The sequence below is a fragment of the Syngnathus leptorhynchus genome, chromosome 15 (genome assembly GCF_054491065.1).
Source record: "Syngnathus leptorhynchus isolate UIUO chromosome 15, UIUO_Slep, whole genome shotgun sequence".
NCBI classification, from domain to species: domain Eukaryota; kingdom Metazoa; phylum Chordata; class Actinopteri; order Syngnathiformes; family Syngnathidae; genus Syngnathus; species Syngnathus leptorhynchus.
In genome coordinates, this window is record NC_141209.1 from 3825605 (window position 1) to 3837612 (window position 12008).

A 12008-nucleotide genomic window follows, 5' to 3' on the forward strand; every position below is an offset into this window, starting at 1 on the left:
GCTTTTCCAGGTAGTTCCGAGCAAGAGGTATCAATGTTGTGAGAAAAGGGTTAGGGTTAGGGTTAGGGTTAGGGTTAGAGTTAAACTCGTTTTCTATCTGTATCTAAAACTGAAATTCTCAAATATTTCTTTCACGGGTTTACTCAAAATATTTTGGTTTCTTTTTATGTAAACATTTATTTTATCCATTGCGCTGACTCACTGTTCATTACATTTGTATGATGAAACAGTTTGATTGCTTCAATGTTCTATGAATGTTTAACCTATTCTATTGATTCCTGTTTCAGCAGACCGAATCAGTTTCTTGCGTAATATGCTGCCTCAAGACGTTTCATCACAGTCTAAACATTTTGCAATAGGTTTAAAAACGTGCAACCTCAGCAAAAAAATAAAAAATAATCCCCCCCCCCCCCTTAAAATAACATTACACGGCCCATTTAACTTTATAGTTAAAATATTACAGTTAGTACAGTATTACAGACAGTTACAATGAAGGTAAAAGTTCAAGTGGTGCCTTATTCTTGTTAGCTACTTTTTTCTGCCACATAGCGCACAATGCACATCTGTCTCTTGTAAAAAAAAATAATAATAGCAAATAAATAAATGAATGATAAAGTATAAAGAAAAAAACAACAACAGCAGTGAAATAATTGCAGACACAAGTTGGCTGCCAGGGAAGCACGTCCCGTTCTGCTCCTTATATTTATGTCTTATTTTCCTCTCCTCTCTCTATCACACACACATACACACACGCACACACACACACAATCCTGTTTTGTAGAGGAATGCAGCGGCTAGCCAGCTGTGTGTCCTATCCCAGCCCAGCTGTGTTGATCTAACGCGCCAGTCCCAGACATGCTGGCGCCAGCCTCCCGACGTCATCCATTCAGCCGACGCGTCCTCCCCTCACAAGCCCTCCCTCCTTTCCCGTCGATTCTTGCTCCCGCCCTCGCGCAGAGACGCTCAATGCTCTGATTGGCCCTTACCCGCTGTCAATCAACAATACTACCTTTCAAATTAGTGCGTAAAAGTGCCATAAAGCCAAAATGTTAGAAACTAAATGTAAAGTTATGGCGGAAAATTGTCAAATGGGATAGTGTGATGATACCAAGTATGATTTAAGATGCATATGACTTATTTTGAGCCTTTTTGTGGATAAATATTTCACTTTTCAAACTTCCCATGAAGAGATGGTGGGAAAGTAACAAAGATTACTTGTTATTTATAGTTTTGGCAACTTTCACTTTTACTTTACTACAATTCATGAAAATAATCTATGCAATTCCCCAAACCGTCATTATAACAAAATAAAAGTGAAAGTTTCTTGTTCACAAAGGAAAAGAGTATGAAGTGATGGAAACGAAGATATAAAAATAACACTAAAATGAAAATCAATAAAAATGATAATTTCTACACCAATACTTAAGTACATTTAATATGATAAAATAACTGTTCATATTTAAGTGCAGCTATGGATGTTTTAAGATCCCATTGAAGTAAAAAACAAAACCAAAATCTATGACAGTAGAAAAGCAAACTTAAAAAAAACATTGATCCAACTGAAAATTTCAAGACCACAAACTTTAATAAATGTTTAATGTTTTTTTTTAAACTCAAGTAACACTTTCAGGTACTTCATAGAAAACTATCTCAGCTGACTTGACGCATGCGCACGTGCGGGATCAGGTGCTTGCCCCGCAAAGAGCACGGACACAATCGCCTCTCTCTTTCAATGGATGGGAGAATTCCGAGCCTGGCGTCAGTGAGTCTGCCTCCCCCCTCCTTCCCCTCTTCTCTCCCACTCCCTCCCTCCCTCCTCCCTGCAGCTGGACGCAGACAATCAAGCCATCAACAATCGCCACGCATAATGATCACCACTCCACTCCTCCTTCTCTTCTTCTCTGCTCAATCAAATTACAATCCTAGTATATATTTAACAAACTAAACATGCCCAAAAATGTCAAAAAATAAGCTTGAAGCCATTTGAATGGACTCGTGTCAACAAACTAAAGTAAAAGGTCATCTTACTCACCAACAAAGTTGTGGCGTCTGCAAAGATATGCGGTGATGTCATAGCTGCGTGTCATCCTGGGAGGTCACGGCGCTTTTCCACTAATAAGATCATGTCAAATCATCACGTTGGAGCCAAAACAGAAGATTCTGAAAATTATTTTGTTTTTCACATATATTCCACAAAATATGATAATCAAGCGAGGGCTAGCAAGTGTGAAATGATTTTGATATTTTTTACAAAAATACCTTTGTAGCATAGCATGTTGGGGGCTGTGAAGCTCTTAACGCCTTTCAATGCAATCATTATAATTTTTTTTCCTCACCCATTAGTTACACATCAGTCAGCCTGCTGTAGCAGCCCAGCTAACTGCCATTTCTACTTGGCGGCCATGTTGGCAGGGTATCAGTACATAAATACAGTTTTTATAGCAGTTTAAAAAAAAAAAAACATTTAGAACATGGAGTTTATTGTACTGAAAAATAAGTTTTGTTATGATTTCCTACTAATTGTGAAACATGCTGAGTGACGATACAAATACATGTTTTATGAATGTTTTGAACACCGAAATCATGTAATGGGAAAGGCTGCATCATATGTAATAATAATCCTGTTAAATTAAATGTCTACTAGCATGGAATTATTTTCCAGGAAAAAGGCCACCATAGACTTGAGGCCTTACAAAGCGCATGCCTGTCAACCAGAACTCCACTTCTACACCGGTTTGGCTTCTCTGCGTGGGAACGAGGCTGTTGATGTAGTCAGGTGACCCTGCCAGCGTCCTTGGATGAGAATATTTGACACGCGTGAATAAATGGAGGCAAAGCAACACGTACGGCAGGTGGCAAGAGAAGGAGGGGGCGGCAAAAAGCCACCAGCATGCGGGGGCCAAAACAAGCATTTCGCGATGTGACTCAGCGATGGAGACTACCAGCTGCTGGTCACACTTTTGTTTTGTCGTTTGACTCGACCCTGAATGGAACGGTCCGTGTAGTCGATAGCCGTCCGGTAAGTGTCAGCACCTGGTTTTGTGTTAGCTAAAGTTGGTAAATTGTTGGCACGACTTATTTATATCAGGGATGTCATTGAAAATAGCTTATACCGAATGTTTCAGAAATGGAATTTTGACCTGAACCCAACTATTGACTTTTAATCCAAACCGCAACAAGTTGTGACATTTGAGTCATTAGCGGGATTAATTTAAAACACGTGTTTTTCCCGCAGACAATAATTGCACAAGCTCCCGCTGCATGTGAGAGTGGATTCCGTCTCACATCACAGAGTGGACCAAGAGGAGGCCAGCTTGCCTTTGTCATGTCTGCACAAGCTGCTCTGTCGTGTTTATTCGACTTTCCCAAAAGAGCGCAATGGAGAGATTAGGCCCCTGCCGCGCTTCCATGAATGGTCATCCATTCCGTTCGGTGCGAGTTAGCGGTCGATGGTGTTTTCCGTCTGTCCTATAGACACCAAGGCCTTCAATGGGAGGAGAATTTACAGTGAGAGGTTCCGATTCAAATAGTCTCACGGTGTGTGTGTACTAAAATAGAGTCATTGATCATTCCTAAATGACAGATAGCTAGCTAGTTAGCTCATATAGAAATCCAGCGAGTTGAGACAAGGGTGGTGGGGATCTTGCATCACCAATTAAAGAGAAAATACTCGGAATAAATGTGAGCGACACTTAAATGGTGCTGAGAAATGGTCACGCTGACAAACGCTTCAAACAAATGAGAGAACAACCGCAAATGCTGTGATGCTGCAGGGGTTCAGCTGGACACACTTCACAAAGGCACACTACATCCCTAGTGGGTATATCTGCACCTGTGTGTGTGTGTGTGTGTCAATCGTGTATCTAGGTCAAGTGGGTCATCAAAAATCTTAGATCTCTCACACATGCATATATACGTACACACACACTTGCAATTTCTCAATCTGGGTCAACGGTGCCCCTCTCGGTCATCCTTGTTGTAGTCTTTCAGATGGGAGGGGGCAGAGTGGGAGAAGAAAGGTCTGGGATTCAAGTGACCTGATTAAAAAACACACACATATGCACACATGCACAACTAAGCTGCGTGGCTAATCAACCACCCCACCCCCCCCGACCTTGCTTCTGGACCGTTGTCTAGTATCATCCCATCACTGCTGTAAGAACCCCCAAATTACTTCAACCCCGTCTACGGTGTGTGTGTGTATTGTTTGATATTATGGACATTTCCTACACACATTCTCCAGCTGTGCTGTCACTTACTGGAAATACTGCTCCTTATTACTCAAGAGTGCTAAAAATACTGCTTCCTCCAGAGTAACTCAAAGAGGACTGAGGAAGTTGTGTCTCATGCACTGGAAAGCTGAGAGCGTCGAGTTCCTCCAAGGCCACCATTTATTTCAAAGCATCGTTGCTTCGATGCCTTCTACACAGTTACAGTTAAGAAGCATGAAAATAAAAAAAGAGAGTTGTTCTAAGTTGAATTAGATCATGTTTCCTTTTGCTTTATTTGTTTCATTTAAACAGTAGAACTTGAAGCGGTTGCTTATCTAATCTAAATTGTGTGCCCCCTCCCATCGCCGCCCCCCTTGCTGCAGACGTCTGCGGGGCAATAATTAACTCACTTAAGTCCCGCTACGCGTTGACACAGGTGAGCACCGTCATGGTGGTTAAACAGTCATTACAAGACAACACACATACACACACACACACGCTTTGGCCCGCTGTCACATTAAGGCCCATCAGGTCCAACCGGTCGCTGTATTACCGCTGAGTGGCGAAGAGTGACGCTGGCTTCGTCCATACAATATGATCAATTTAACTCGCCTGCCTTTTGTCAGGGGCCTATCTCTCGCTGGCGTGTGATACGTCCTTCGCTGTGAAGCTTATCGGCGGCCTTTCAAGTGCCACTTTTTATTATCTTCTTTCTGAGCCGGACCCTGCGGTTTTTCACCCCATCTGCAAACCTTATCCAGAGCCATTTTTAGCTTCTTTTCAACCATGTGAAATGTAATTCTGTGTCTTTTAAAAGCACAATGTATAGAGTTTATGCTGTACAGGGATAACTAGTCTGTGTGTGAGTATCTGTGTGCGAGCTGTGGCTGATAGCAGCTCCAAGTGTATCGACCACCTTGGCTCTCCTTTCCCCCATGCGAGGGCATCACAATAAATGTGAAAACGTATTCTAAAAAAATGGCTACACAGCCTTTTGTCAACAGCGACCGACGAGTTAAAGAGACCAAAAAAAAAGTCTAATGAGACAATAAGAGCACACTCCCTGCACAGCTGCCTTTTTTTTTTTTTTTCCAGAGAAGCTATTTCCTGTCAAAAGTCTGACAAGGGAATAATCATGGCTTTGATTGGGCCCCCAGTTAACGGGAGGCACTTCCTGTTGCTTTGTATTGCTTTCATTGTGAAGCGCAGGGGTGGGGTTGGGGGGTGGGTCGACACAGGGTTTTGGGGAAACAGCTGCTGGAGATGACACAGTCAAGAACATCCCTGTGACCCCCCGCCACCATTTACATATACTGTAGCGAGTAATTGCGGTTGTGCATTAGTTTGGTATAAGGTCATGGTGCTTAAAGCACAACATCAGATATCAGATTTGAAAAAATCTTGTTTTTTTTACAGTATTTTACTTTTTTGTCATAATGAAATGTAAACTGTTTTATTGTCTGTCTAAATGTTGTTGCTGAACTGTTGGCGTTTAATCCGTCGGTGAAAAAATGCTAATTAGCATTAAGCTAGCAAGGCCTTTTTGTTTAAAATACATAAAGTGGCATTTTTTTTTTAATGTTTATTTTGTTGCAATGAACAATCAAATGGGAGTTAACTACATTGCAAATTTATTCAGTAAAAATAATTTTCCAGAAAATACATCTTTTTTTTTTTTTCTTACATGTTTATTCTTGGCTTTTTTTTCCAAAGGCTGCATTGATGAGGGAGCATCCGCGAGCGCGTGTGCCCAGCAGCAGGGGCAGCACGGGTCACGGCATCAAATGCCGGAGCTAATTGAACTCGGGGTCACGAGCGTGCATCGCTGATCGTGCGTGCTGCTTAGCCTATCTTGATAACATCACAGCCGCAATTAAACACGAGGAGACTAGCTGATAAGAGTTTTAGTGCTACGGGAAAGTTTAGCACTGTAAAAACACTCAAAAACAGCCAATGCTTAAGTGAATTTAAAAATGTAGTTACAAATGACCAATTGCAAAGTATTTTTTGGTCCCTTAACATTTACATTAATAAAGATATGAGTTGCAAGAAGAATATTGTCTTTTGGTATTTGTTAAACTTTGCAACAGAGTTTCTCTCTCACAAAACACATACTCAGCGAAAATAGAGTGATTTATTTTTGTTGAATTTGGGGATTGTAAAATGTTATCTTTGTCTTACGTTGTGTTAATGTGTTTATTAAAAAAAATCGCCAATTTGGAAATAATTAATATGGGCTGATTTCATCAGCCGGCCGATTAATTGGCAAAGGCACAAACAATATTTTTAAATAATGAGGCTAAATTTGTTTGAGCGACATGTTGATGAAGAGGGAGTTTGTTTTGATCATTCATTAACTGTCGTTGTGTGTATGTGTGTGCACGAATGTTCCTCTTTCCTCTATCACACTTCTCTGTAGTGTCACCTTTGACCTGGTCGCCTGACCTCCCTAGCTTACTCCTCCTGACTCATCCAGCTGTGGACCAGGCTAAGAATGCATGTGTGTGTCTCAGCAATATATCCTGTAGAAACTGTGTGCACTTTGACTGATAAAAGGGAGCAAACACTTGTTTTGTCACTTCTTATCTCGGCTCTAACAATAATCACGTGGTCACTTTAATACGGTGGAACCTCCAAAGTCCAATTCAATCTGCAGCGAGTTTCGCCTCAGATTTTTTTTTTTAAAAAGACAAATTTAATTGACCAACCATGACACCCCCCCAGCTATATTCTTTCCGGCAACATTAACGTTTGTAAGAATAATAACAATCACTTTTGATTTGTGATGAGCGTCACCACTGAAGCGTTATCTCCTTCAACCGGATGGCTTGCTCCCCCTATAGGGATGCGGACGAACTGCACCCAAGCCAAGCCTTTTGTTTAGTATCGTTAGTTTGCTCGAAAACAATGCAGCAAATCTGTTCCAGAATTCAATTTCTTCCTCATTTCTAGGTGCGTTTCAACCCGTACGGGTCACCCAGCGCTTGAGCACACAGGGCCTCCTTTTGGTTCCCTCCCATCCCGCTCTCTCTCTCTTCCTCTGCTTCCTCTAGGTCGCTCTCCCCCCTGCTAGCATCCCCACAGCTGCGTCGACCAGGTGCGTTCCGCCCCACACACACACACACACACACACACACACACACACACACACACACACACACACACACACACACACACACACACACACACACACACACACACACACACACACACACACGTAAGCACACACAGCAACGGACGCAGCAGGAAATGCCTAATACCAGTTTTAGAATGATGCCACTATGCCAGCTTGACAGCTAGAAAAGACGACATTGAGACATTGAGTGAAAGTGACACAGCTCAGCGGAAAGGGAGATGAATGTATTTACTCGAAATGATCACAATTGCAAAATGCTTCTTAATCTTTACACCATGTTTGGGTCAAATACGTCACCCTGAGATGAATGATTGCATCGTAATGAAAAGTCCAGTTTGAGCACAACCTCTCTTATTTAGTTTTTCTTACATAAAAAAAAAGTCTGGCTTGGTGCAAGCGGGACTTGATGTGTGGGTGGATGCACATGTTCTTATCAAGACGAGTCGTGGTGGTGGTGGTGGGGCGAGGGTGTATCAGTTATTTTGGTCTGTGGCTCACCGCAGGCCCAGCCAGCTTCTTGCAGCACCTTGACTGAGGCTGTGCAATAATCTAGTTTAAAGTAGCACTAAGGAAGAATTGTTTTTTTTGCTAGCTGAAGGGCACTACCAACAATTGAGAAGCATTATTTCTTTTCTTTTTTTTTAACCACAGCTTTACAGACAGGTTAACTATTTCACCCATTAACTAGTCCTAATGGTGGATTCGGACTTTGGTGAATGCACCTCCAACTGTCTGGCCGATGGAGAAAAAGTTGAATGCGTCTAAGATGACGAAGACGTTGTTGCATGGCGTTCACTTTCGTCAGAGAATGCAGGAAGTGACGCAGCCGGATTCAGAAGAACAAGCGTGTCAATCTGGAAACCACAAAGCGGGATGTTGTCTCTGTTCGCATGATAACTAGGAGCGGCGCTGTACCCTAGGCGGTGACCAGACGCTCCACACATCAGATTTGATAGTTTCCATGTCAATTTAAGTTTGACTCATGCATAGAATTCAAACACAGCAAATGCGCAAGTACACTGTTCACACAAATAGAAATGTGCAACCTGCCGACACCTCAAGGACGGCCACATACTCACCTCAAACGTTTCCATCAACTGACTTGACTTTGGTAGGCCAGAGTTTCCACCGGATGTTTTTTGAGGTGGCTTTCGTTTCTCAGATATGTTCTAAAGATTTAAATAGCGTCGATCAAGACAGACAGGAGAAGCATTATTGCACTCATCAAATTGTCAGAAAAAAACAAACCCAAATGTGTCACAGTTAGCCGGGAAGAATTTGCGGTAGACTTTTGAGTTTACTCACACACACAAAATGTGCAGCAGGAAGAGTGTGGGTGTTACGGAGCAGCTGCTTGCATGATCATCATCGTCATCATAATCTCCTTTCATTTTGATCTGTCATCCTCCACCATGATTGTGTCTTCCCTAACTGGCATGTAAAGGAACATGCCCTTCAAATGTGTTGCAGATAGAAAAGGTGCAGGCCGCTGTGCGAGCTTGTGAAAACACGCCATCTACGCACGTCCTCTTTGAGTACGTGTGTGTCATGAGCGTGGCACCTGAGAAAAGCGAACGTTGCGCAACGGCACTTTCCTGTGTTGTGTTGTAACGGAGGCCTTACTGGCATGCCGGCAACGGTGGCGAGGCGTGGCTTGCCTGCGAGCAGATGGACGGCACAGATAAAGATAAGATGGGAAGAAGCAATACGGAGCAGTGATTCGATGCTCCAACTGTAAATGACAAGATGGATACGTACAGTAACAAATAAATCCGTTTGGTGCTAGGCAGAATTCACGTAGCCCAACAACGATCACGTTCCACATGTAACCTTTTTGATGATACCAGAATGAGAATAAGGTGAGGGTAAGTCGGCAGCCCGAATCCTCCATGTCTCGAGCCCGCCCGTTGCTAAGTGGCAATTGTGACAATGACTCGCTGCACTTAATTCTGCACTTACTGTGCGTGTGTGTCAGCTAGCATGGGCGGACGCACACTGGCTACCAGGTGCACAGTGTGGGAAGTGAGCCAATATGCTGGCGGCCCAGTGAGCAAGCCAACTGGGCCCCGTGGCCACGTGCTGCCCTCCTCCACAGCCGCCCTTAACCCGTTAGTGTTAAGAAAGAACAAGACATGGACGTTAGCGTAGCATCGCTGAAGGCCCTCAGCTCCAAAGGAGCACGCTGTATTCCTATGGCTGTTGTTTTTACCGGTGTGAATGTCCCCATACTGTCATCTAGTGTTATATTTTGTCACGGGCATTTGCGGCTGAGGTAGAAATGCAGGATGTGTGAGGCTAACGCACACCAGGCGCACCCCGGGGTTCGCCCTCTTCCCACAGCTCGCCCTGTAGGGCCGCAGATGCAGCAACCCAGACAAGGCTGCGCTTCTCTGGGCAACACAGAGGCGTTGCTGTGCTCCGGTTCCTGGAGCCCCGGCGCTCCGATAGAGAGGCCCTGCGCCCGTGCAGGAACCAGAAGGGGGCGGAGGGAGAGGATGCAAAACACATCTGGCAGCTGCAAAAAAAAAAAAAAAAAAACCCCGCATGCTACGAGAGAAAGGGCACGCAGAGCGCAGACCTCCACTAAAGCGTTTTCTCACCTTTTTAGTGACCAAAAAACTGAATTGTAGCTCTTTATAAGGTAAACAAATATTTTAAAAATAGATTTTAAATTGCCTACGAATGCCACAAGATGACGGCAAATCACTTTTTTGCATTAAATAAAGCTTTGTCCCATCTAAATGTCAGTCCACGGGCAAGCTAGCTCGCTAGTGGGAGATAGCGGCTAGCTAACATGCTGGCTCACATGCTAGATAACATGCTAAGTTGCTTACTAGCTGGCATGCTAGCTCTCAAGCTGACTAGAATGTACAGTAATGACTACAACTCAACTGTGGTCAAGCAAAGATTCTTCCAAGTATCTTAGTTTGAGACTCACCTACAGTCAACATTTATATGAGTCAACACTTCTGTGAACGCAGTTCTTGTACTGAGCTTTTCGGAAAAATGAGAGACAGCGGAAAGGAGGCCGCGGTGCACAATGTGTGGGTGCACATCTCTGCAAGGTGTCTCGCTTGTTTGTTTGCGTGGGCGCCGACTTGCATTAGGCGGCACACAGGGTGCGGCGTTCGATGTGGCGGTGGGCGACAATGCCTGTTCATATAAGTGCTTGTGGGTTAGGAGCTCTGTGACGTACGCCTAACGCTCGCACTACCAACGCGACTTCTCACAATTGTGTTGTGTTTCGTAGTATTGAATGAAGTGGCTGGGTACAAAAAGGGAAAGTAGAGTTTAAGAGCACTCGCTGTTAGCGTGTCGATTGCACAGAGTAGGTCAGTGAGAGAGGTGCAAGCAGCCGGCTGGAGCGCCGCGCTGTTTGCGGCCAGCTGTTGGCCCATTAAAGGCCCATCTGCACACAATAGGCTCAGTCTCAGCACACACACACCCATGTACATGCATACAAAGCCTGGTTCCTCCTTGTGGATCTTTTTACATGTCTTTTTTGCAAACAATAGACAGAAGGAGAATGCAAAATAACAATTTAAGTCATAGTATCCGCCTCCTATTGACTAACATGAAAAATCTTTTAATCTTGTTTTTTTTCTTTCTAGTTCAGATTAGATCTCAAATTCATGGAATCCCTCCTTTGTTGATACCTGCACCTATTGTGAATACACAAAGTCTACACCCCCCCATAAAGCAATTTAACATTGAATAATTCTTACTACTGTCACCTTTTGGCCAACAGTGGAATTACGTCCGTTCTAGCCTGTAATAAAATTTATAATAAAAAACAACAACAGTCAAATAGCAAGACCTGGAGCCGGCAATGGAATTCATTGCATATCTTTGTGACTTTCTTCCTGTAAATCTTCTGACAGCTTGTCCAAAATTTGCTTAAACTTGCCCTTTGTGCATTATCGCCACCCATGGGCAGAACTGGAGCGGAACACTATCGACCACCATTTGCGAGAACTTCGTCTCTACTTCCGCTTACAAAAATGATAACACCTGAGGCTACCTACGCTAGGGAAAGAAAAACCAACCTCTCTTTGGCACTTTTCTTCAACCTTGGCAGAGATATACCATCACTCAAGTTAAGGATGTCATTAATTTGCACACACGCACAAAAATAAAAACACGACAATGTGCCAAATCAAATTAAAGCCAGGTGGTGGAGAGCAGCTAGATGTCCCGACCACATACCTCTCGATGCGGTTCCATCAAGCAAGCCACAATATACACACAGACTGCCGCATGCAGACACATGCAAAAATATCTGTCCCAATACGAAAATAAGCCCCGAGAGGCTGCACCTGCACCTGTGCCCCGGTCCACACCTACACACAGGTGTCAGGATGTGACACGCACACACACACACACACACACACACCCACACACACATAATAAGAAAAGGGAGGGGGAAATACGAGAGCGGCACCCAAACAAAACTGCGGCTGACCAAAAGGCTTATTTGGCGATACGATCTTTGTGTGATTTTCATTTTTAACCATGCTCTGGGGCGGATTTGTTTAAATATATGTATGTGACAATAATGCGTGTGTTCATTTGAATGAGAAGATATTTCAGACTTGATGCAGTACGCAGTGTGAATGTTTGCGCTGGTGACTCATTGCACGAAATGAAATGAGGCAGCGCAG

The 12008-nt window shown here is 43.6% G+C and overlaps 1 long non-coding RNA gene across 2 annotated transcripts; it reads right to left on the reverse strand.

Annotated features, from left to right (window-relative positions):
• Positions 1-2818: 2818 nt before the first annotated feature.
• On the reverse strand, positions 2819-9343 carry LOC147045180 (uncharacterized). 2 transcript variants are annotated; one of them, XR_015068379.1, is made up of 4 exons: positions 8653-9343; positions 8427-8516; positions 8070-8201; positions 2819-4037 (listed from the first exon to the last, which is right to left on the reverse strand). It is a non-coding gene; the product is annotated as an uncharacterized LOC147045180 (long non-coding RNA). The 2 variants fall into 2 exon arrangements; XR_015068378.1 differs by having other exon boundaries at positions 8427-9343.
• Positions 9344-12008: the final 2665 nt, after the last annotated feature.